This window comes from Parambassis ranga, chromosome 17 (genome assembly GCF_900634625.1).
Source record: "Parambassis ranga chromosome 17, fParRan2.1, whole genome shotgun sequence".
Classification (NCBI taxonomy): Eukaryota; Metazoa; Chordata; class Actinopteri; family Ambassidae; genus Parambassis; species Parambassis ranga.
This window is the reverse complement of record NC_041037.1, coordinates 18,529,981-18,556,870: the sequence shown is the minus strand read 5'-3', so window position 1 is coordinate 18,556,870 and position 26,890 is coordinate 18,529,981. Positions and strand designations below refer to the sequence as shown.

Here is a 26,890-nt window from a genome sequence, read left to right as displayed (position 1 = left end):
CAATAACATGTCAGTAGTTAAATGACATTGAAGTATCAACCCCATGGATACATCACTTGCTGTGAAAATGTTCTTGGGATCCACCACATAATCATTCCTTGGTGAAGCGATCTAGTTAAATATAACTAGTAAAAAAAGGGAAGAAAATCATACATTGCCTCTAACATGGAGCAGACCACAGAGTTTAAATGGATGAGAGCAGCAGATCCATAGCTGGAGAGGCTGTGCTCTCTACTGTGGAGTCTCAAGTGGCACTACACAATGAGCAGGATAACTAACCCACTATCTTTACACATTACAGATCAAGGGTCAGCATCACTGCTTCACTGAGCACAATCATTTCTCTCACTTATGCGATACAGCGTGGAACTTTGTAGTCTATTTTTTTCTCCAATAGACCTCAGATGTTAAAATGTCCAACCTAAACATTATTACACTGTAATTCAAGGCTTGGCCTCTTTTCATTGCTCTTAAGATGAGCTCTCAAATTTCCCCGGCTGCTCACCTCATTGCCACTTTACAGTTAGCTCTGTTAGCTGGCACAACCAAGATGGTGAATATAGCTTCTTACGGACTCTCAGTATAGCGCTCCCTGTAGACAGTTTAAGAGACAGTGGAATTTCTTTAACACCTTCAGTGGCCAGAATTCCTACTACATACTAATGTTTCAGATGAAGGACACCTCTGTGTGCATCCTCCAAATGATCAAAAGGTAGAGATATGTGAATAATGACGGTGCAGAACATGAATGTTTTAGCGTGGTTACTCAGGTTGATTTATAATTAGACGAGGTTTTTTTTTTAGCACCGATCGATCGGACAGCAACCACTGAAAACAGCTGCACTGTTTTTTAAAAGAAATGACTGCACAAAGAACGTGCATACAGTCAATCAAACATAATAAAAATCTGATTGTAGTGGGTTTTAAGCAAATACAACCCCAGACAAATAACAACATATTTTCACTTTGACACTTTATTATTATTAACCTATAGATCCACCTTAAGCAGCAATAACTTGAAGTAATACTTTCCTTTATGACTTTACCAGTCTCTCAGTATTCTCTTAAGGTCCCATCACTGTATTTCCATTGTGTTGTGGTCTGGATATTGACTAGACCAATCCAGAACCTTGATTCTTCGATTTGTCCAGTCATTCTGAGGTAGATTAGCTGCTGTGCTTTGAATCGTTGTCTTGTTGTATGAACTAATTTTTACCAAGCTTTAACTGTCAGACAGATGTCCTCACATTTGTCTCTAGAACACTCTGGTATACAGAGGAGTTCATGGTCCACTCAATGACTGCAACGTGTCCAGGTCCAGTGTCTGTAAAACAAGCCCAAACCATCATCCCTCCACTACCGTGCTTGACAGTATGTATGAGGTGTTTCTGCTGAAATGTTGTGTTTGGTTTTCGGCAGACATGGTCGTGATCATTAAGACCAGACAACACCACTTTGGTCTCATTGGACATTGTTCTACAAGTGTAGTTCTTTGTTCAGATGCAGTTTTGTGACCCTCAGTCGTGCTTAATTATTAGCAGCACCTGGCTCAGCTCACCTTCTTTAATCCTGCATAAGCAGTGAGGGGCTCACATGCCTTTTTTTCTCTTTTTGCCTTCATTTTTGCTAAATAAATAACAGCATGGTCAAAAAGAGTTATATTTTGTTCATCTGAAATTGTATTTGGCTAATACTAACACATATTTTTTTACACAAAAACATAGAAACAAAAGCATGGGTGCTAACTTTTGAGCATGGCTTATATTTGCACATTATATTTTAATATTCAGTTGAATGTTTTTGATGGTAGCATTATAATCCCAATGCCCAACTGCAGTCCATCTTTATTGATACTGTATTTATACTGTATGGTCATGTGACCAATCCAGAGAGGTGGCAAGGATTTATTAAGATGAATAAATGCCACCTCCATTCTGCACTGCCTGCAGTTATTTCTCCCAGTGGTCTCTTGCGATTGCAAAGCAGTTAAAAGGACATCTTTCTAACATCCATAATGAATTGCAAATGTGCAATGAGCCATGTGTACATAGCGTACACAGTGTCATATGCCAGGTGAGTAATACTTATTAACTGAGTGGGCATAAAAATTGTCCTTATATTATACGACAATATTTATTTTTACTTATTTATTTTATACAGTGAGTTGCTTTGGTGGGTCAGTGTGTGTCTATAATCCTGTGACAGTGTGCCAGTTTTAGAGTGCCATTCAACCTTGCAGTCATTTGTGTGACACCTGCAGGCTGTAGGTGTGGGCTCTGATCTGCCAGCTCCTGCTTATTAACAGCCAATCAGGAGGAACACGTGCCATTTCATATGTTCTTGTTGCTGAAAAGGGGGCTTCAGAGCTCTACTTGAAAAAACGCAGTCAGCTGAAAATACAGGCTGATTGAAACATGTCTGCTGGGTGGAGCCGGGGTGTGTGTGTGTGTGTGTGTGCGTTTGTGCGTGTGTGCGCGCGCGTCCCTTTAATCGCCGGCGGGACTGTAATGACCAATCAGCAGCCATTTCAACTCCTCAATTTGTGGATTTGGGTGGGGGTGGGGGGGGGGCAGGAGGATGAAGAGGAGGAGGAGGAGGAGGAGAGAAGGAGAGGGGAGGGTGGAAGAGCGAGGTCGAGTCTGCACGGGAGAGAGAGAGAGAGAGAGAGGGAGAGGTGGTGAGAGAGGGAGGGAGCCAGAGCAGCCTCAGAGCGGGGACAGACGCGGAGAGCAGCGCTCCGTCTGCGGTACGTTCATGTGAGAGCTCCGTCCTCTGCACACAGCGGTAAGTGACACTGCTGCTTTCACCTCATACTAACCGCGGCTTCGCAGCACATGGAAGTTCCATCCACATGTACATTTATTTATGTACTATTTATGTACTTTTTCCTCTTAAAAAACAAAAAACAAAACTGAGGAAACTGAGCGTTGTCAAAGTGTAGCAGGTTAATGAAAGTGGACGGAGCTCGGGGTTCATGATATTTGCTTTGAAAAATAACGGAACAGTTTAAGCTAGTTTGCAACTTTATTTCACATTTGTTTTTCTTTCTGTGCAGTTTTTAGAGGACAAAAATATAATTTATATATATATATATATATAATTACACTGAACACTCGCCATCACGTTGTTTCTTTGAATTCTCCGTTGCTTGTGTGGAAGTTGGAGTTTATCGGGGTACAGAGGGAGAACTTGTGTGGAAGTTGGCTTTGCCTATTTAAGCTAAATGTTTGAATTAGAGTGGTTTAGAAAGAGAAGAGCGCAGGTTGCTGTTACGTTTGAAAGGCGTTCTATCATCGTCTGGGAAGTTTTCTTTATTGCGAGGTCAGTGCTTTTTTCTGTCAGAAATAACATGGTGCGAAATCTGGTGTATAATATTGAAGATTTCACTTAGTGGAAAAAATCTTCAAACATTAATGATGTGATAGACTTCTATTTAAGTCAGTGTGGTTTCTCATAGAGAGAGAGAGAGAGAGAGAGAGACTGTAGCAGAATGAAGTGATGCTGATTTGTTCCGACTGATTTTCATGTCTTTTCAACTCTCTCTCTCTCTCTCTCTCTCTCTCTCTCTCTCTCTCTCTCCTTCCCCACTGTGGAGTTATCTGTTGTGAGTGGATTTAAAAAAAAAATAAAACATCCTCACCTATCCAGCGTCATCATATCAACACGGCACCTTCTTGCTCTTTCTGTCTGAATTATCATTATGTGTGTTGCATTTGTTGACCCGCTGAGAGCTTCTGTTTAATATGCGTGGCTGGACATGCAGGTTTGGGTCAAACAGCAGATCAGGCTGATCGGTGCTTCGTTTGACCTGCTTGGACAGCTAGTTGGGTGGGGTTCGCAAACATCTGGGCAGCTGTGGCTTAAATGTTGTATGTATGTGACAAGTGTGCAGAAAATGGTTGAACTGGTTAATCAAGATTTCATTAGGTGTATTACATTTCAAATATGTGAAATGCTTTGATGTCATGAATTTGATCAGTTTGATTATTTTTAGCCTGTGAAAATCAAATAGCGCTAATAAAAACATTTTAGAGATTTAGTGTGTGCTTAGTTGAAACACACACACACAGCGCTATGGAAAGACTTGTTAAATCATACTCTACAATAACAGAGTTGTGCTGTAGTAAAATATTCCACTAAGACTCCCAGATTTAAACAGTGGAAACACTGGAATTCAAAGCCCTACCTGCTAATCCAGACCCCTCATTGAGATCTATTGATTTATACTTTGTAGAATCCTGGGGATTCCCAGCAGGCCTTTAGAAATGTACTTTATTCTGTCATCCATCATTCCTATTTCACGGCCTGAGTCAGTCCTCACATTAGACATTCCTCACTGACTCAGATGTGACCTCGGTGCAGCCTAACAGTCCATCACTTACAAGAGCGAGAGTTAAAAGTAGGCTACTGACTGGTCAGCACATTATCAGTTTATTAACTATAAGCTTGGCTGAATCATTTGCATCCAGTGCACCAGACTTTTTTTCCATAATGCAGCTGTCCTATAAATATTAATCACATTTTCCAGGAACTATGCTAAATGTACCTGTAAAGTGCCTTCCCCTCTAAATCTTTTAGATGTACCTAGGTATGTTCACTGTCTGTTCATTTGTTGACAATGGACTACCACTTGGTTGCAGTTGACATTGACTGGAAGTTTATCCTGGAAGCTTGTCAGCCCAGTACCACCGTGTACCAGGGTGTATTGTTTGTGACCATAATGGTCACTTCTCAATGCTAACAATGGGGGACTTTGTTGCCTTAAGCAGACCCTCTAAGGCAACACAGTTTTTTAAGACCGGTTACAAATCTCTGGGTGGTCCTGACTGTAAGTGTCACTAATCTAAAGCTAACCATGAGGTGTCATCGGTGGACCTTGCTGGAGGCACATAGTGACAGAAATGTTCTGGCGAGCTGCATTATGTTTATATTGAATATAGAAAAATCTATTGTTATGTATGTTTTACAGTGACCAGTTAAAGAAAAGCAGTCCCCCCAAAAAAGGAAAAAAATAAAAGCATAAAATACTTTTTTTCAGTTCAAACAAAGCAGTGTAGACCTTAGAAAGAAAAAAGAAGATAAAAACAACTTCCGGTGCTTTGATTCCAGATGTTTGTTTGGTCATATTTCCGTTCCAATTCTTCACAAACAGTAATAAAAAACGAAGGAAATAGAGGAATGTCAGGAAGAGATTTATGGATGAAGATACACTGCTAGTAAAACCAAAGAGCCGTGATGGCAAAAGCTCAGTCACCTTTAGTCTTTAGCCTGAACACAGTCACAGTCAGGTCAGTCATGCAGTATGGAGTCTGTTAAGCAGTCAAAAGTTCAGTGAGATAACACAAAGACAGGCCAGGGAAACATTTGCACATAATCACCACAGAAATCAGTGGTGAGAAGAGGGGGATACTGGGCTCCTCTCTTTGTTGTAGGTAAAAGCTGCTTCAGCGCTCTCACTGTACTGGAGGCGGTCTCTTTTTTTGGTTAAGGCAAATAAATGTGGCACTGCAGCAGTTAAGGCAGGAAGAGATAAAAGCATGTAATCCTCTGTATCACTGCAACTCAGGATGGATCTAAGTATAGCAATGCTCCTGAGATGACCAGAAAAGCCAGAATGAACAAGTATTTTAGAGCGTCGTTCCAAATTAGGGCTTGGAAGCAAGCCTAATGTGTTTATTAAGCTGACGGAGGGCAGCCTTCATTTGGCTGAAAACACTGATATTTTTCAGCTTTTCACTTAAGCAGGGCGTACAGTTTAAGATGACTTGCCATGTTCAGCTTAGCAAAAAGAGAAAAAAAAAAGATTAAGGTGATTCAACTCAATGCTACCTGGTGAAGGCCAGTTCTTTAAAAATTTAGATAAATGATTAGAATAACTTGAATCTCACAGCTCGCCTTGTGCAGAAAAGCATTATTTATTAGTCAGTTTCTACAGTTCACAGATATTGAACAGGTGAATTGCTGATGTACTGAGCTGAAAAATTACATTGTGAATAAGGGGAATGCAGTCCAGTGTGCATGAAAGCTGTACGCTGACAGGCCTATGACAGGAGAAATTGGGTTTTGTAATGGTGCTGGCAAACAGCACACAACGATAAGTATGAGAATAGGATAAGAAAATGCAGGGATGTGACCTCAATTTTATCAGCAGTGAACTTTCCCACACACACAGAGGCAACAAGGGAAACGGGTTACCCATGGCAATTGATAAGCACTAAATAAAAAGCTGGGGTTATTTAGGCTGCGGACACACATTTAACACTTACACATCCCATCTTTAAAATTTAAGACAGCTTTGCTTTGAACTTCTAGTGCTGATAAGTCTTTCAGTCTTGAATTCTGTTATCATTAATAAGCATTTTGAGCATCTGTATCTCAGACTGTTGTGGACAGGTAACAAGCTTGGGTAAAGCTAAGTAAGTGGTTTTAGAAAAGTTGAAGCACATAAATACAGGACATCATATATATATGGGCATTTAAAAGAATCTGTGATCTGGCGCCCACCTGTGGTCATATTTATATAGTGATGACAGACTTGTAATCATGACAACCAAATATGACAAAGAGAGAGAAAATGTTGCCATGTTAAATGTTGTAAGAGTCTGTATGATCTTCTGAAACAGTAAACTGCAAACAAGCGTAGATGAACCTTTGGCGATATCAACCGTGGGTTTCTGAAGGACTGATTGAGTCAGTGTGGGTGGCTACAACTGTCGCCATGTTGGCAGAGATTGAGTCCAACTCCCAGCTTATCAAAATACTGGCAAAGACACTGGGAGCAAGTGAGTTGGAAGTTGAAGTCCATGAGTCACTCAAGGCACCATTAGAAATTTTATTATGGATGTCACTGCTTGGTTATTCATCTAGACGATCTTTACCTAGCAACCTTTATGTAGTTTTAATGTCAAAAGTAAGATGACGTGTCCTGAATCACTCAAATGAATGCAGCGTTTCCTTGAGTGACAGCTTTTTGTGTGAAATTATGGAGCAAAGCTCTAACCAAAATTGATGAAATCTGCTCATGTGTGAAGATGTTGATGAGTCAAATACACAAGTGATACTGCATTTACGTTATCAAATGTTTAGCCCTTGATTGTGACAGCTTCTTCTTCTTCAAGTGTATGTTGTAGAAAATATATTATACAGCAGCACACTTGGAATGCTGCCAGTTACTCAAGCTGTTGGCGAGTTCACCAGAGGGAGCTACTGCATCTTCCAGACAAAGAAGTGTGTTATCAGATGGAGCGGACAGTCCTATTAAAGCCATTATTACATGATGTCATCTGAAAGAGCAACTACTCGCACACATTTAAACATAGAAACTTTGAATGCTAATCGAGTCCCCAAACTGCACTGTGTGCTAATTTACGCTGATGGCTGACAACTGCCCTGACAATGGTCTTTGTGTACTGTGAGGGGAGGGGGGGAGTATGTGGAAGGTGATAACACTGATTTGGTGCAGGGTGCATCGTCAGGTATATTAAGTGGATTAAGGAAACAGACGTGTGGCAGCAGAGAGGTGTGAATGTTTGTGTCCTTTTAAATCACCTTTTTTCCCACAGAAATCACATTTCCTGTGCACATTTTTCCAGTTGATTTGCTGACACAGACATCAGACCACGTCTGCTTTTCTAACCTGTACACCCACATCACCACAAGTGTGTATAATCACATGGAAACATAGACAGACATTTTTTTTATATAAGACAACCATAACAGCTATCACCTCCTTGTTCGTAACTAAAAGCAGCAGCGAATTCCCAAATTAGTGTGCATGTGAATAGCAACAGCTTTTAACACACTGCAGAACGCATTCACATCAAAACGCTTTTCTTCTGACAGGTGTTCAGCTACATCTGTCTGGAAGAGAGCCGCTAAATTGTTGTTTGAAGACAACTTCGCCTTCCTCTCGGCTGGCTTGACAGCTCCTCCAATTACAGCTCTCTGGGCCCAGAGTGTTGTGTTTGCAAATACAGTAGATCCCTGTTTATCAAAGCCAGGTCAGAAAGAATGAAAAGATGTGACGGCATGTCGGAATTCTTGAGACTGCACTAGCACTTTGACTGAAATCAGATGAGAGGCTTTTTTTGTTCAACTTGCAAGCTATCTAATTAGCATCTGAGAGCAAACCTGGGATAACAAAAAGAGTAGTATGAAAAATAAAAATGGAGAAAATTCGCTGTGAAAGGGGGAATACTAGCATATGATAAGAACACTACATATAATTTCACTCGAGCTTTTGCGTGGTTCAAAGGCACTTTTGCACTGACAGTATACAGAATAACTGAAGACATTTTAAGCTCGGAGGGCAGCAGCCTCTATCACAGCCACCGAACTTCTGAAAGTAACCACCACTGGCTTCAAAACTATCATCTTGAACTGATCCAGTGTTTCAGTAGCATTGTGTAGCACAGTTAATGGCCGCATTATTTAATGCTACCTCTTTTCTTTGGCCTCTTGGGGATTGTGCAGAAAGCTGCAGAAACTGCCTCTGACATATTACCATTTAATAAAGTGGAACATGTCAACATCCAGTAAACAGAAAGAAGCTTTTATTTGCTTCAAGCTCAGTTTTAAGACTTTAAAGCTGCACTGATACTGGTAAAAATGAAACTTGCCACTGGTAATATTAAAATGTGGCTTTGAGTATTCTAAAGCAGTCACAGTCAAAATGTTTAATGTTTAACCTGATTGGTTGCTCAGCAGCACAAAGATCATGTATATGTAGGGATAGTTACTGTATAATGTTTTGTATGTCTGATCGCAATCTGCAGGGCAGCAACAGTGACAGAGTTTCTGTCCAATGCATGCTGTAGTGAAGGGGAGAGCCCTTTCATTGCTCAAATGGGGTTTGCCTGCCAAAGTTAAAGCTTGCGTGTCTGAATTGATGTCCAATTACACAGTCTTTCTTGCCGTAATCCTCATGGGGTGTTCTGTTAACAAGACATGCTGTCGTCATGTTTATTTTCTAAAATGTGCGATCATTATTTTTCCACTATGATTATTACCATGGACACTAGTCCATGCAATGCATACCAATGCATACCAATGCATACCTAGGTGGTGCACTAGTCGGTATCAGAAGTCACTAGCCATAATAATAAGAGACTTAACCATGTGCACAGGCCACCAAATGCCCACAGAACATAGTGACGGGGCAAATGGTGGCTACAACTTTCATCCAGATATTTGCCAAGAAAGCAGGGGCAGTAAAGTTAGTGGTCTGTGCCACTTTTAAATGTTAATCTATTTAATAGCCATCATCAAGCAAGCACTCAAGGGACTGCAGTTTTTGGCACTTTGCACTGGCTTCGTTTCTCACCCTGCTCGGTTGTGACTCCATTATCACTGTAGCTGCCCTTGTTCATAACAAAGCCAAATTTTGACATTCACTTAAAAGGCCTTAAAAGGCAGTAAGACATTTTCAGTGGTATATGCCTTAGGACCACATGCTGCAGTTATTGAGGTGGTATTGTTTTGAAAAATCTCCAAACTGTTTTATGTGGAAAACAAAAACACGATGGAAATTACAAGGTGTGAAGTGGATTTTTAAAAGTGGAAAACATTAAATTACCCTATGATTACTTCCACAGTGACACTTGAAAAGATCTGCTCTATATTCAAAGAGAAGCTGCAACACATTTAGAGATGACTAAAAAGAACCCACATGTTTATCTACATCTGGTTTCACAGACTGTAAATCAAAAAAAAGACAAACACACACAGAAGGAAACTTTACACTCATGCCTTGTTTGTTTGGTGTAAAGTGCTCCTCATTAGTAGGCTTTGTCTGCTTTAATTGGTGGTACAAGGAAGAGCATGAGTACCTAGGAAAAAGCATATATGTTGGCTGAAAGCAAACCTGATCGTTAATAGAGTCCCTCTCGTAACAGAACCACGGCTGCTGTTAATTGTTCTCTGCAGTAGCTGTCTTCAGGTGCTGTGAGCAGTTGGATGCACAGGAGAACAAAGACAGAGGTTAAGTTGTTGAGTTTTATTCTTTGTTTGATTTTGGTTTACTTTCATTGGATTGGATTGGACAGGGTGCAGTGCGGTGATAAAAGTGTATAATAAAAGCAGCAGTATTTCAAAGAGCTCCTTTATTGCTGTGCTCTGAATGGTCTGTCACTTTTTTCTTGCTTTCTGGCATTGGTTTTTGAGGTTTGTGATCCTAAAATGGTGCATATTTTACCATTTCTTAGTTAAAAATCTATAAACTGACTCATGACTCATTTTCAGCTTTCAGCCAGTGTTGGAGCTTTTAACCTGAGAAGCCGTTTTGCAGCCTGGTGCTTGCTTTGTGCCAGGCTGGGTTAATCCCTGAGGACAATAGTTCTCCACTTGCCATGGCCTTCTACAGAAAATATATATACAGTGCTTCTCCACAAGATAATGTTCTGTACAGTATACTCCTCTTTTAGCCACCACCCACCACCACTCACTGATCTTCATCCATCTGTCTATTTTCCAGTGATTGTAGGCAGGGTCGCACGAGGCTGGAGGCTATTTCAGCATGTGCTGGGTGAGAGGTGAAATTCACCCTGGACAAGTAGCCAGGGTGATTTTATTTTTTTTTAAGAGATCAAATTGTGTGGACGTTTTTCAAAGATCCAGTGTAAAATGTGGGAGTAACAAGAGCAGCTGTCAAATTCTGTCTTAACACGACAGAAAAAATGTGCAATCGGAGCAGGTGTTTTTTCACAAAATATCACGTACAAATGACACGTTTTGGGTACTAGTTTTTTTATTGACTCCAACACTCTCAGTACTCACTCTGCCACACATGTAGGAGAACTCACAACTCCATTGGGACAGTAACATTTGATTAGATCTCTAAAATGCTGGTTGCATATGACAATCTTCATTATACTTGAGAATGAACACTAATGACACTTTTACACAGAAGGCATTGCAGCTGTATTTTTCAGTCGTCCGTCTCACAGGCCTGTGATCACTCCTATTTTAATCAGTCCAGCTGTCTGTGTGGGTCTCTTAACAGCTTGAGTTTTTGCTCCTAAATGCACGTGTATTTTCATGCATGAAGTCTAATTTAGTGCATTAACAGTGATTAGGTATTTTGTCCTTTGTTGATGCAGCGGCTACCCTGTTGAAATAGTTGAACATTGCTTCATCATTATCAACTCACCTCTGCTGCTTAATATTAGTAACTTCTTTGGCGTGACATAGAGACAGTAGACCTTGAAGCTGGAGCTGCCTTAGCATATAATAATATTCGATGTTGGTTTCTGTAACTACTTTCCCACCAGTCCTCTAAACTGCCTCCAAATTCAATTCAGTCTTTGTAGAGGGGTTCAAATAAGAGGAAACAGTGAGGAAGAGAGTGTAATTTATTCAAAAAGCCAGGGGCTGCATCTTTTTTGTTGAAGTAAGAAAATTAAGGCAAATGATTGGTCCACATTTTAGATTTTCTTCTGAACTGGTAGGTTTTCTTCAAACCAAGCTTGTGTGTTTTTTTTTTTTACACCCTCCCAACCATATCATTGCTCCTTATGCACTCATGTAAACACACACAGTGGTTTACAAGGTTAGATGCTTGCTCATTTGCATAGTAATGGACTGCTACATTCCAGAGGAGAGTGACAAAAGCATTGTCTCAGTGTATGTGTGTTCCTGCTGTTTCTCGGCTCTGTGGCAGCCATAAAACAAGAGTTCTCATGATAAAACGTCCTTGTGAATGAAAGACCTGCAAACAGAGCGCCACTACAGACCCTCGTAAACAGTCACACAAAATAAGAAATCACAGTTCTTTTTTTTACAAAGTCACACCAAGAGTCACACACAGAGCTGAGTTTTCCAGTCGCAAGTAAATGTCAGTTCTTTGTTTGCTTTCTTAAAATAATCTTTGTTTTTTGCACTAGATTTACTGAAATATATGTTGAGTCTTAAGTATGTGGGCAACCTTTTAGAATAGATATTACTTCTACTTAGAATGTGAACATTATATAAGGCCAACCAGCACTTGCATCAGATCATGTAGAGTTAACTTGATAATCTCACACAAAGAAAATATTTTCTCTGTGCATAACAGTTATAAAGACATAAATGTTTTTTTTTTAAAAAAAAACTTTGATCAATGGTAATTGATAAATTGGTGCTAGTGAAATGGATTGTTGTATATTCCAAAGGATCAATATGTCACACATGATACATTCCAAATGCAGATCAGCTGTGATAGAATAGCTATAAACTTGCCACTAGTTTTATTGACACATTTATAGCTGCATGTCCTTCAAAATAAAAGTATTCCACTGGCTCATCATGCATGAAGACTCTTCTGTTTGGTCTTGGCAACCAACAAAATATTTGGCAGAGAGGACCCACCAAAGGAAGGTCCTGTGACATCACCATACAGGATGTCAGGTCAACGATTTTCTAAACTGCCTCCTGCTGGGGAGCAGGCCTGCTGCTGTTTGATAAAAGCTGCTCATGATGTGTCAGGTCTCTCATCTTCCTCAGTCCTGCTGACCCCGCCTCCCTCTCCAGGCCTTCTCTCTCTGTGGTTATATAACGTTGCAAATCCTAAAGTACCATCTGGTACGAACAACACTATCCATCACTAATTGTTGTTGATACACATGGCAACAGTCATCAGAGCTCTCTTGCTCATACACACACACACACACACACACATACTGGGATATACTCCTATCCCTGCATACACGTGTAACCCCACAGAGAGACATAATGAGGACTTTTGCAGGGGTGTAAAACCTGAAGAGTTCTTGAATGGACAACAGAATCAAGCACATCTCTTTCTCTCTCTCTCACACACACATTTCAACATCTATTATCTCTCCTTTGTTAAGATTAAAGCAGCTCAGGTTGTGCAGCGGATTAGGCTGGTTGGGGACTTTGTAATTGCTGGGAATGGGTCACCCAATGAGTGCATGTGTGTAGAGGGGTCAGAGATAGGGGGCAGGGATTACATGACCCACAATGTACATGTCCTGTTGTGTGCTTTGTCAGTTCCTGTGAACCGTTACACTCCACTAAAAGCCTGCTTGTAAATGGCTTCACTATAATGGAGAGAGGCTTTAGATCAAATGTTTATGTCCATTGACATAATCTGCGCTCCTCAGCAAAACTAGAAATCCATGGTTGACTCACAGGTGACCAGCCATCACATGAAAAACATTCTGTTTTTGGATGATGTGTGGAATAAAGGATTTTATGTGTTATGTCTTTGTAACAGGAGCAGTAGAGAACCAAAAATGTCTTAGGGATTAGGATGACACTATATGTGCCTCTCTCTAAAATCCTAGATAAAACCACGTTCTAATGACCATCCTAGCACTTTGCCTTTAAATGAGGTATCAGTGCCAGTTGACCGACTCTAGTCACTAACCCCATCAACACAAGCACTGATTTCCTAAAACACTGAGTGACCTTGGGACCTGGGTCGAACACTTCATGGTGAGAGAACCGTGGTTTTAACTACCATAAGCCAAGATGAGAGAGAGGTTTATTATGTTTTTTTGTAGTTAAATCTAATAAATCTCTTGGGTGATCGTCTCATAGAAGATATAAAGCTTTAAAGCTGCTTTAAACTTTCTGTGGCCACAGTCGACAGAAGTCTTTTGTGTTCTATTATATGACATCCATTGTTAATATAAATGCTGCTATATTTTTGACATAACTATTATAAGCTTAGATACAATTTTCCGACTCTTTCAAGGACCATGTGAAAATTCAAAGTCACAGCTTCTTGTTGTAAAGACCACTGTCATTTTGAAATTGAGAGTATGACTTTTTAGGAGTCCAGGTTCTACATACAGAGCAGTTAGTGGCTGTATTTCTTGTGCAAAAACAATAAATAAATGAACCAAATAGCTTATATATTTCAGTTAAAAAAATCTGCTACTGGTCAAATCAAAGTGCAGTATCTGCAACCTCGTGATACAAGGTTAATGAATATGAATTCCCATTATGCCATTTCTAAATGTCTGTCTGTGTGCACTGATGTTTTAATGACTTAATGGCCTGGTTCATTACTCTCTTTCTGACTCAGCTCAGCATCAGGTCGATGAAGTTTGTAACTGTTTGTGTGACTTTTTAAAAGATAGTTTTGTAATTTAATAGGAGAAAGACTACATTTGATATACAACTTCTCCTTTCTTTGTAGGACAATGTCGCAAATAAGTTCTGTATATGCTAAACTATAGTATAGCAAAAATGCACAGAGTATAGTCAAACTCAGTACAGTTGTGTCTGTGTATCTATTTCTCTTTTTGTGGCTGGTCCAAATGTGTTATCAAGCACTGCAGAATGGTCTGTTGCTGCCCCTTGAGGATGACTGAGGAAAGAACTGTGGTTTCCAGCATTGTTGTTGTTAATACACCTAATGTATTATTAAAACCTATGTTTTAAAGTATCTGACAACATTATGATATATTGCAACTCAGGTGCAGGATTGTTGTTATCATTTGCAGCAAACTATAAATTACTGTATACTTTAAACAAGATTCCCCACAGTGGATGTTTTTAGTCACATGACTAAATCTGTCATAGCAGCCTTATGTAACCAAAAATGTCCTAGAGTGATTTCTTGAAAAGACTGTTTGAGATGAGACTATGAGATTATAATTACATGCAAATCATGATTAGACACTTAAAAAATGTAAATGTAAAATGTTTATAGTAAAATAATGTAAAAAGTTTCTTGCTGTTAATGCTAATGCAGGGCAGTATGAAAACATCAGGCTCATTATAAAGCACAAGTTACCCCTTTAACATCAAAGTAATCAGACAGAATATATATTCAATAGAACTGTCAGAAATAAGCACTATGAGACTATACCTAACAGGTGTCTCTATTGTTCTACTTCAGGCTGCAAACTATTGCATAGATAAGGCAGGAGAATATTACAGTTGCACAGTCTTAGGTTAAAATGATAGGCTTCTTCTTTTCTTGTCCGAGGTAGCCATTTTTCTCAGGTTCCCTGTTGTTGTCTTGAGACACAACAAACATGACAGAGGGAAAGAGACTGCTAGGATGTTTCTTCAGAGGTGTTACAGCGATAAAACACATACAGAAGGAATAACAGTGTTGTTGAGGTGAAGGTTGTGTTAAACTGCCAAATGACTTGCTCTGCGATAAAATGAAATATGTTCCGTAGTACAAAATATATTTCCTTCAGTTTAATAGAAGCGCACTCTTATGTTGATGTGAAACATCTTTGTTCTCACATAAAGTGAATCAGACAGAGCTGATGGTGCTGGGCTTTGCTTCCTCTTCTTATTTAGGCCTGTTTGTTTCAGAATGATGTAGCTTTGAAGACATGTGATGAAAATCAGAGTTTGATCACAGCGGGAGTGTTAACAACAGAGTTAGGGTGTCATGGCTTGCTATCCGCACACTGTCTCAGATTCTTACACAATGATCATTTTATTGATGTGTTGGTATTATTGATCACAGCTGTGTACAAAAGGGCTGGATGGCAGTCTGATTACTTGGACACAATGAATGTTGAGTAGCTGCCATAGTTGGAGCATTTCTGTGAAACCAGTTCATTTGTATTCATCAGTGTCAGAGATGAAACTATTTCCTTCAGAATTCAGGTCTTACTTGATAACGTAAAACACAGTAGTTCACACTGGAGACTGTAACACTGACTACACCATGGCCTCACACAGACAGTACTTTAATACATTTCAAATTGACAATGTAAGATGCACAACTTTTGTTTTCCTAAGATCATGAGAGAAAGCATATATATAGCATTTTTATCTCAAGATAATGTATGAAGTTGCTATCATGGGTAAATGAGCTTCATCATCTCATTAAGTCACTTTTGTAAATTTTAAAAGTAATTAGATCATTGTCACAATGAATGAGCTTTGTTATGTTAATGAGACCTTACTTAAGTCCCTGTCATGACACAAACTTGTTCTTGCAATAATGACATTAAGTCACTATCATAAAATACTGCGCTTTCTTATTTAAATAGTGTGATTAATTAACCTGTAATAACAGCATTAAAATATATAATGGAACAATCTCAGCTTTCACAGCTCTTAAAGTTAGACTGGAATTATACTTGTCACTTCTTGCAAGTGATTAACGGTGCATGTTGTCAATTTCATCATACTGCCTGTAAAACAACGTGAGGCGGCAAACTCCGCTGAAATTTCCTGCTGCCCCTGGCTCTGAAATCTGACACTTTCCATCACAAACACAAAACTATTTTTAAAAGTGTTAAGAGCCGGTGTGTTTTTGTCCCTATCACTGTGGCACATAGCCGAAACCGTGGCGCTAAACCGGAACAGGCACTGCTAAAACAGCAGAAGTTGCAGTCAAGGTGCATGGTGTTAATTAGGTCGCCAGGATACGCGTGTACATAAAGCTGGATCCATACTCCGCGAGACAAAGAGCGGAGAACGCGCTCCACGGGTGGTAAGAGATACAAAAAAAAGGTCTTTTCTGCACTGAGGTACCATACTCCGCGAGACGCGTGTGTGCAGAACTCCTCATACGGCCCGCCCACTAAACTATAAGGAAAGACTGTACTGAGTTTTTTAACACACCACAAGGACGTGTGCCATGGCAAGAGGGCATTATACAGAGAGGGTGCCTGCAACAGCGTGAGATGTCCGGCGATGAGTTGTGAAAATGCGACATTAAAAGTAACAATAGCAAAGATTCAGTGTTTGTGCCTTTATGACCACATTTGCACATCTACTGTGTTCCAATGTGCCTGCGATACTTCAAACTGTCCGGTGATGAGCTGTGAAGATGCGACATTAAAAGTAACAATAGCAAAGATATACAGACATTGTTAACGAGCCTATTATGCCCGGGTATGTAGGAGTATATAGAATGGTAATAACAGTCACCATCTGGTATGTGTGAATGGCTGTCTGGAGTTATTGGTGACAAATCACCCTGACTTGCCTTTCTTTCTTTCTTTTATTGCTCATCATGCAAACCAGTATGGTCTTATCTAAATCTGTTGAATCAGCTACCTACCTACCTATATACCTGGAGAGGCTCTTGCGCTTCTCCACTTTCATCACGCCCACAATAAATTCCGACCAATCACAGCATGGTTGCCGCACAGCCTTGAAAGACAAAGTTCGGCCCGGACCCTGTGCACAAAAGTGCGGATCAGCGGGCGGTCAGAGACAAAAAATGACGTCATTTTGTGGGCGTAACGTCTGCAGGGGGGGGAAATGTCTTTGTCTCGCGGAGTATGGATCCAGCTTAAGCTTTGCATTTCTCTACATGCTACACAAATTATTTTACTGCTTTACCAAATGCAAGCCAACTATCAGTAATGTGCACTCTGGAAGTGAATCACAGGCATATTTACCTCCGGATCACTGACTGTAAAGGGTTTTAATGAGCATTGAATCAAAGTGCGTCTGTGGGCCTAATTATTATTATTATAGTAATTTGTTGGCTTGGAAACACAGCACAAAAACAACAGAAACAGGGGGATAAGGTCTGTGGACAGGACATAGAGTTGTGGAACGTCTCCAAATTAATAGAAGTGCATTCATCCAGAGTCAGTGGTTACAGGATTTTGAGGTCGCTTTTATCAGTCTTCCCAGATTTCCTCAAAAAGACACAGAGCCAGTGGTTTTGAGCTGCAGTATCTAAGGAAATGTACCTGGCATAGGTATGATGAGGAAGTCATGACATGTTATTTGTGTGCACTGCGCTGCTATGCTACAGCTTTAGGAGTCAGACCTTTGCTATCAATGCTTGATTTTTAACGTTTTTGCTGTTTAACAGAATCAATTGAACCTTAGCTTAATTTAGTGTTGGGTCAGCAAAACTCCTAATCAATCAAGTATGTGCTTGTACAGAATTTATGACCTTGTAGATTCCTCTCCGCCTCAGGTGCATGCCAGACACCTGCTCCAAGTGGATTTGAAACTAGTTTAATGGTGGCCTTGCATCTGAGGTGTCTACACCTGTCAGTGTGTACATCCAGGGATGAGCATAATGAGGACCTCAGTCCTGCACGCTGCACAGCTACCGTCCACGAACACCTTACTGCAACTCTGTTGCATTCCCCGAATATAGCACACTTTACTATTAAAATTAATATGTTTTTCTAGTAACCATTAAAAATGAATGAATGAACAACTCTACGGTGTTTGTAGAAAATTGAGCAGTCAAGCCTGGTTCCATGCTTTGCAACATGCTGTTACTTTTTGCTCTTCTTCTTTCCCTGATTTAGCTAGAAACAACAGGGGCTTATCTTCAAACATTAGTAGTCAGTACTGCAAAAGTTTTTTTTTACTGTGGTTATGAAAGAAATGATCAGTCCATATTTTCATGAACAAAATAACCCCTCTCTCTCTCTTTAAGCTTGCCTAGGCTGCAGTGATTTGATTCCAATGAGAACTTAATGTGATGTAACGTGGCCTTTTGCAGCCATACTAGGGGTCATCAGTTCATGTGCAGGGATAAATGTCAACAGCTGATAGCAATTCAACATTTGACTCTGCTATCTGAAATGTCCAAAATAGAAATGGTGTTTTACTGGTGATGAGTGGAACTGCGATTGAGCCATCACTACAGATATGAATCTTCATTGACCTCGCTGAACATGGCTAATTTTCCAGCGTCTATGTGATGCATCTCAGCAGTGGAGTCAAAGCACCTACAGGTTCTGTTCTGCAGTTCTTTGCTGTGCATTGTTTTTGCCCTTGTGACTGTGTAGGTAGTTTTTCTACCCCAGATACCTTTAAGGTCAGGTGGTGAAACAAACAACAGATGTTTCTCCTGATGGAAGATTGACACATACTGTATAGTTTGATCACTATACTCAAAGAGAAAACACTGTAGGATTTTCCAGTAGAAACTTTATTTCCTGATGTGAGTGTAGGAAGTTAAAGATACTGTAATTGACTGTAATAGATGTTCATGACTGTTAGACGTATACATGAATGACACAACTGCGGAGTAAGTGCAGTTGTAGTGCAGCTATGGCAACGATGTTTGTAGTGTAGCCATAGCAATGTTTGTTGCTTTGAAGTGCAGCTATAGCAACGGTTTATTATTTCTGATTGCCTGTCGGAACCCGCACGACGCGTCAGTGAGTGGGCATTTTTTGGGCATCAGTTTTGAAAGGTTACAGTCAAAATGTTAGCCGTTAATAACGGTTTGTTCGTGTGTTTATTGCAGGTTTACAACCTAATACCACTAAACGTCGCTAAACGTTTCTAATAGTTCAACTAATAGTTCAGCTAAAGGTTCCTGGAAGTTCATAATAGACCACTGAAAGTTCCTAATGGTCCTAAGAGTCACTAAATGTTCAGTTGGAAGTTCGTCCAGTTCACAGTTTATGTTGTGTGTGTGCGTGTGAAATAAAGTGTGGAAACTACGAGTTGTATCCGCCGTGCTTGTTCCGACAACCCATCCAGAGGGGAGACTATCGAAGAGTAAATCTGGACAAACACTGTTAAAAACACTGATAAAACACTTAAGGCACATATTGTTTTTAGGATGGAGTGCAGAAAATGTCTCCTGGATAACTGCAGCTACATTCACAGCTTCTCAGGGGGCAATGCAGCACAGGCACTCACAATATTTTCACAAACAAGCCATTTCAGACAGAGCTAGACAGGGTATACCTTAAGTGGCCAGTATCACAAGAAAGAATGACCAAAAGAACCGTTTACACTATATGAAAGTATAGAAAAGAAAAGATATATACTAAGTCCTCGCTGACCAAAATGACTTTTTATCCACTGCATTTAGATCTGAACTACAGTGAATATCTTTTGGAGCTATTAGAGAGGTTACAAGTCTCAAGGACTCACATGAAAGGACTGCAAAAAAATACAGCAAAATATGGAAGACTCTGTATACACAATCAGGATATAAATAAATGGCCTCTACTACATGGAGTGTTGTAAACTTAGTAAATTTAGTGTGTTCTGTATATTCTAGAGCTTAAATCTTCCACCATCCAAAGGTTTGGAGTCACTCAGACAATTTCATGTTTTCCATAAATCTCACACATTTATTCATCAAATGAGCAAAACAAATTGAAAATATAGTGAAGACATTGACAACGTTAGAAATAATTATTTTTATTTGAAATAATTTTGTCTTTTAAACTTTGGTTTAATTAAATTAATTAAATTACAGCCTTGCTGACATTTGGCATTCAAGTATTCAATCTGTTGAGGTCAACTGAAGAAATTTTACCCCACGCTTCCTGAAGCCCCTCGCACAAGTTGGATTGTCTTGAGGGGCACTTCTTATGTTCCATACGGTCAAGCTGCTCCCACAACAGCTCAATAGGGTTAAGATCTAGTGACACTCCTTCAGCATCTTTTCACTTGTTCTGTGTCTCACCTAGAAGGCCGGCATCCAGGAGTCGCCTCTTCACTGTGGGGTTTTTATGGGGTTTTGAAGGTACCATTTAATGAAGCCGCCAGTTGAGGACCTGTGAGGCATCTATTTTTCAAACTAGAGACTTTATTGTACTTGTCCACTTGCTTAGTCGTGCACTTACTCCCACTTCTCTTTCTATTGTGGTCAGAGTCCATTTGTGCTGTCCTCTGAAGGGAGTAGTACACACCGTTGAAGGAAATCTTTAGTTTCTTGGCAATTTCTCGCATGAAATAGCCTTCATTTCTCAGAAAAAGAATTTTGAGAGTATAATAGAACCTACAAATGCTGATGCTCCAGATACTCAACTAGCTCAACGGAAGGCAGTTTTATAGCTTCTCTGATCAACAGTTTCCAGCTGTGCTAGGGTTCTCTAATCACCAATTAGCCTTTTAACATGATTAAGCTAGCACAATGTACCATTTTTCACTTTTTTTATATCACTTTTGAGATTAAAACTGTATAAAGCTATTGACACAAGTGCAGTAACTTTTTTTGTATGCATGCTTGTGATCTCACAAGAATATGGCATTAATACTTTGAGTATCTGATGTTTTGCACTTATCCACTCAGAGCAAATTATGCTGTTTGAGTATCATCTAATTAAGATTTGCAGTGTGCCTATTTTCTATTATCTGTAGCATCAGGTAGCATACTCAAGTGTCAGTGGCTTTAACTCACCAACATGGTATTTTTCAGCTTTTGTTTGGTAGGGAAACATAATCTGAACCCTATGTGAGTTGGTCCATTTTTGACCTAATTGTGTAAATAATCTGAAGCAGGTTATTTTCAAATGACAATATCAATTATTTAGACTATAATATCTATAAAGTCTGAGACAATATAATTTTGTCAACAGTCAGATATTATGCTCATGTAATTATACTATGTAGCTAATCCTTGACTGAGCATGGTATTTTCCATTTACAAAATATATTCAGTTGCATTGAATAACGCTGGATTATTATGTTATTATGTTATATTATGTCCCATTATGTTAAATCATTATACAGATACAGTACGTCTACTTCTGTTGCCGCGGCAATTTTACATTGAAATAAAAGTGTCTGAATTCCAGATATGGAAGGCAGAAAGATGTTTCCATGCCAGAGTGTCTTATCTAGGTTTCTCATAATCATAACCCACTTCTGATGTTTACATACTGTACAGCCAAAAACTGGGTTACTGACTGGCTGGGTTCCCTCAGACTGAATGCCTAACTAGACGGCTGAGAGATTGACAGACTGACTGACTGGTAGCCGGATTAGAAAGACGTACATGTGCTGACCATCTGACTGAATGAGCTGCTAAAGGACACAGTGTCTCCATGTTCCTAATGTCTGTCCTATATTAAAGAGATTGATTCATGGCCACGTCATGCGGCTCACGAAAAGTTACGGAAAAAGTTCCCCCTTTTTTTAAAACTTGTAGTCAAGTGTCTAAAGTCAAGGTGCAGCTCGTTTATGGTTTATTCATAATGAGACTTCATACTCCCAAGGACTAGGGACTGGACTGTTTGACGGCTCTGTGAGTGTGTATGTGTTGGAGAGACAGCGAAAGTGTGTGAACTGGACAGGCGGTGTGGATGCTGTTGGTTGCCTTCAGATGGCTGGTCTATTCTGATGGAAAGGGGTGGCTGGGTTTCTACTTGTCACACATGCACACACACACACACACACACACACACGCTCACAAGCACGAACAAGCTGCTTGGTGGCTGACATTCTCCTTTTTTCACCTCTAATTGGTCCTCTGGGAGTTGTCAGAGGTCTCCGTGGCTGTCTGCAAGGTGGCAACACATACACACACAAACACACACGTGCTCACATGCACACATACACACGGCACAGCCATGCATCAGGAAGACAGGGAAAGAGAGGAGGAGAGTCACTGTGATTGTCACCTGAAGGTCATGAACATTTATCACTGTTTGTAAAGACAAAAGAGGAGAAGAAGAGGGGAGATTGGTGAGGAGGTATCACATTTGCCTGGGCTGCTGTGAGTCTGAATGCTTTAATAACAGGGCTGCTACAATTTTTTGTTCATCAGCTCATACAGGCCACCTAGTTAGAAGAAGCAATTTCCCCCTGGGATTAATAAAGTATTTCTGATTCTGATTCTGATTCTGAATGTTTACTTGAAAAGGCCACTGCTGTATTGTGTTGGCTTTGCAGGTAAATGGACATAACTGAATCCACCATTTTCTCACAGTGCTCTGTGTTAGCACAATCCACTACAGTAAAATTATAATATATAATATATAATTTATAATATATAATTTAATACTGTACATGCCTGTTGTTCTGGAATCACCCCGATTGTGCATTATTATGCAGGGTAGTGCAACAGCAGGTAGTCTGGCTCCTGAGCCACACCAAATATATGAATACATTAAAATTAATGAATACATATACATATTCCATATTGATAGATACATTTTGGATACTAAAGGGCACATAGGCACCTTTTCGGCTCTGATTTGAAATTTTAAGGCTGCTTGCTTAATATTTAAAATGGAGATATGTGCTTACTACTGCAGTGATTGTTGTGATTAATACAAGTGTGTGTTGGGGTAATATGCTTCGCCCACCAAGTAGTCTCATAGTATCTCTAGGCACTGGCAGGGTGTTAATCATAAATCATAGTGCCACCTCCTGGCAACAGGAAGTCGGCCTTACATGTGAACATCTGCCATTTATATTCTGTGTTCTTTACAGTGATTATGAATATGTATCATTATCTACAGATATACTAGCAATTGACCAATAAGATTGTGAGATCAGTAGATAAGCTGACTGATACTCACTGTGTTTCCGGTGCATGCATCATGTAGGGTGTCAGATGTGTCAGAAACTACTAGCATATCTGCTGGCTGCTAGCGTACTTCCTCTGTATTGGCATTCCTTCAACACTTAGTGTTATTACCCAATTTAATGAATTCATTTCATTACAGGAAAGGCTTGATGTTCTTTGCAATTAGGTGGAAAAAATATGTGAATATATCTGTGTTGGCAGCTGGCCAAAAAGAGAGGGGATGTCAGGTATTGCCAGAAATTCAATATTGTGCACCCCTAATTATGAAGGGTTTCGCTTTACCACATTAGTGCCCATTGTAAAGCTTAGTGCACAAGGACTTCTTAAAGAAAACTGTGATTTTACACAAAATGAATGGACCTCTTAAGCAGATTGAACATGATCCCTCCAGTGATCAAAATCACATCTACAGCAATGGCCTGTTTCACAGAGCAAAACAACATTTAGCAACACCCCCATGTCCATGACCACAGAGATGGCCTTAAGACTTCTCCACAAGCCATTCCTCTTGTAATCTTAGTGTGACTAATCACTCTACTATCTGTCTGTTTTGTTGCTGCGATGGCTGCATTTGTGCAGCTAAGCCCTTTGAGCAGATGGTGCTCAAGATCAACTGCTGATACATTCAAGTAACTGTCAAGAGTTCCGCTGATATTTCTGCAGCGACACCTTGTCAACATGTTAAAAAGCTCCTCAGGATAGAAGAAGAAGAAAAACACAGTGTTTGGAAAGTGTCCAACCAGTCGGATTATCACACACAATTAACCTGCCTGGCAATAGCACTGTAAGACTGTGTGTAATTTTAACTGCTCTTACACGTTGGTATTTGTAGCACTGTGATGCCATCATTGCAATTTGATGTTGGTTGATAGGTATCTCTCTGATACTAGTGCATATGGTATGTTGGATTTAATAGCTGTATACCTCTGTGTATCAAAGTGTTGTTGTTGCTGTCATTGCTTCGGTTAAACCCTGAATGATCTTTTTTTTATTTGGCAGTTACAACTGAGACAACAAATTAAAGTGGAGCCACAGCTTAAATAAATAACTTTATTTCTTACTTTGATTTCAACTGCCTTCTACTTTTCTTTCTTTTTCCTCTGTCATTAAATGCTGTAAAAGAGTCACTGCCATTACAATTACCACCTCTAATCAACAACATTGAACACACCACTGTTTTAGTGATCAGACCTTCCAGTGTAAAATACTCACAAATTGCTTAGATTTAGTTTCGTGCTTCAGGCTAGCTGAACTAGAAGAAGAAAACAACAGTGTGCGCAGGATGGTGTAGACAGCAGAATAAGAGTTGATTTCCAGTTATATAGCATTAGCCTCTAAACTGGAAATGGCCTGCAGGATGCCTGATAATGTATGCGTGCCAAACCTCAGCTTTGTTTATGCCTAAACCAGGTAGACCTGAATTGAAAATCAATTATTTTCTCAGGTAATAGACAATCTGTGTGATTTTTTTTTTCGGTGGTGGCTTCATGTGGGCTTAGCTGGCACAGCGATGCTTTTTGGTGATTTGATCCAATCTTGTGTACACAACCTGAATAATTAGGCGATGGGGACAACTGGAAAACTTGAAGGCTCCAGCCTCTTTCTCCACATGATAATGGAGCAGTGAGGCTTGTTAAAAACAAGCAAAGGCGCCCTGCCCAAATCAATCAGTCTCCTGTGTCTTCTTCACCTGATTCAATTAAGATAAGATAAGATAAGATAAGATAAAACTTTATTAATCCCGAAGGAAATTCTTGTGCCAGAGGTATCAAGTTACATTAAATGCAGTTAAGTACAGAGTATAAGAGTATAAGTGTCACTATAATCCAAAATAAGAGTACAGTACGCAGTATGAGCACAATATATGATACATGGATACAATATGGAGATGTAAGGTGCTAAGTAAACATAAATATAGACCAGTGGAGGGAATGACAGTGATGCCTGACATGATTATCTAGCGCTTCTCCCTACAGAAAGGGGAGGAGTTATACAGTCTGATGGCCACTGGCAGGAAGGACCTCCTGTGGCGTTCTGTGCTGCTCCTCGGTAGTCTCAGTCTACCGCTGAATGTGCTCCTGTAGGACAGCAGTGTGTCGTGCAGGGGGTGAGACGTGTTGTTACGAATACTGAGGAGTTTCCTCAGTATCCTCCTCTCCGTCACCTCCACCACAGACTCCAGCTCCACTCCCAGCACCGAGCCAGCCTTCCTAATGAGCTTGTTGAGTCTGTTGGTGTCGGCCGTCTTCATCCTGCTGCCCCAGCACACTACAGCGTAGAAGATGACGCTGGAGACCACCGAGTGGTAAAACATCTGCAGCATGGTCTGGCAGACGTTAAAGGACCTGAGTCTCCTCAGTAGATACAGGCGACTCTGTCCCTTCCTGTATGTTGCCTCTGCGTTTGTGGACCAGTCCAGTTTGTGGTCAATGTGGACACCCAGGTATTTGTAGCTGTCCACAATGTCCACGTTGGTACCCTTGATGCTGACCGGGTTAGGGAGTGTCTGGTGCTTCCTGAAGTCCACCACCAGCTCTCTTGTCTTTGTGACATTCAGCTGCAGGTGGTTCTGTCCGCACCACTCCACAAAGCTGTCCACCACACTCATATACTCCGCCTCCCGACCTCTGCTGGTACAGCCCACAATGGCAGAGTCATCCGAGAACTTCTGCAGGTGGCAGGACTGTGAGCAGTGTCTGAAGTCCGATGTATAGAGTGTGAACAGGAATGGAGACAGTACCGTGCCCTGGGGTGCCCCCGTGCTGCTCACTATCGTGTCCGAGACGGTGTTCCTCAGCCTCACAAATTGTGGTCGACCTGTAAGATAGTTAGTGATCCAGGTGACCAGTGGGGTCTCTACCTGCATGTCCAGGAGCTTCCTATTCAAAAGGGCAGGCTGCACGGTGTTAAACGCACTGGAAAAATCAAAGAACATGATTCTAACAGTGTTACCTGCCTCCTCCAAGTAGGTGTGTGCTCTGTGCAGCAGGTAGATGATGGCGTCCTCCACTCCAATACGGGGCTGGTAAGCAAACTGCAGGGGGTCCAGCGATGGTTCCACAACAGCACGCAGGTGTTTCAGGACCAGCCTCTCCAGAGACTTCATCACATGTGAAGTCAGAGCAACTGGTCTGTAGTCGCTGTGTGTGCTTGGATGTTTGGTCTTGGGCACAGGAACAAGGCATGTTGTCTTCCACAGGGCAGGGACAGTCATCAGGCTCAGACTCAGGGAGAAGATGTGCTGGAAGACCCCACACAGCTGTGTGGCGCAGTCCCTGAGTACTCTGGGGCTGAGTCCGTCCGGTCCTGCAGCTTTTCCCGGTCGTAGGCGACTGAACTCCCTCCTCACATCTTCTGTGGTGATGGTAACTGTGGACACAGAAGAGCAGAGAGAGAGATCTGAAGGGGGAGGGTGGGGGGTTGTTAATGGGAGGTGGGGTAAGGGGGGCAGGGTGATGTTATTGATGGGGAGGTGAAACTGGTTAGTGTGGTTAGGGGGAGGGGGAGGAGGAGGAGGTACATTGTTGTTATCGACAGGTGTTAATGGTGCATCACAGGGAGGGGGAGGGTGGTCAGGGAGTGGACTATCAAACCTGTTGAAAAACAGGTTCAGCTGGTTGGCCTCCTGCAGATCTCCATCCATCAGCTGGTCGGAGATCCTATTGTGGCCGGTGATGGTTCGCATACCACTCCATACCTCCCTCA

General features: G+C 40.8%; 1 protein-coding gene across 1 annotated transcript in view; it reads left to right on the top strand.

Annotated features, from left to right (window-relative positions):
• The first annotated feature begins 2,710 nt into the window (after positions 1-2,710).
• Positions 2,711-26,890, top strand: part of LOC114449834 (cadherin-6-like) — a 74,800-nt gene continuing 50,620 nt past the window's right edge. Inside the window, exon 1 of the mRNA XM_028427669.1 lies at positions 2,711-2,784. The gene's annotated coding sequence lies outside the window, so the exon portion shown is untranslated. The remainder of the gene's footprint in view (positions 2,785-26,890) is intronic.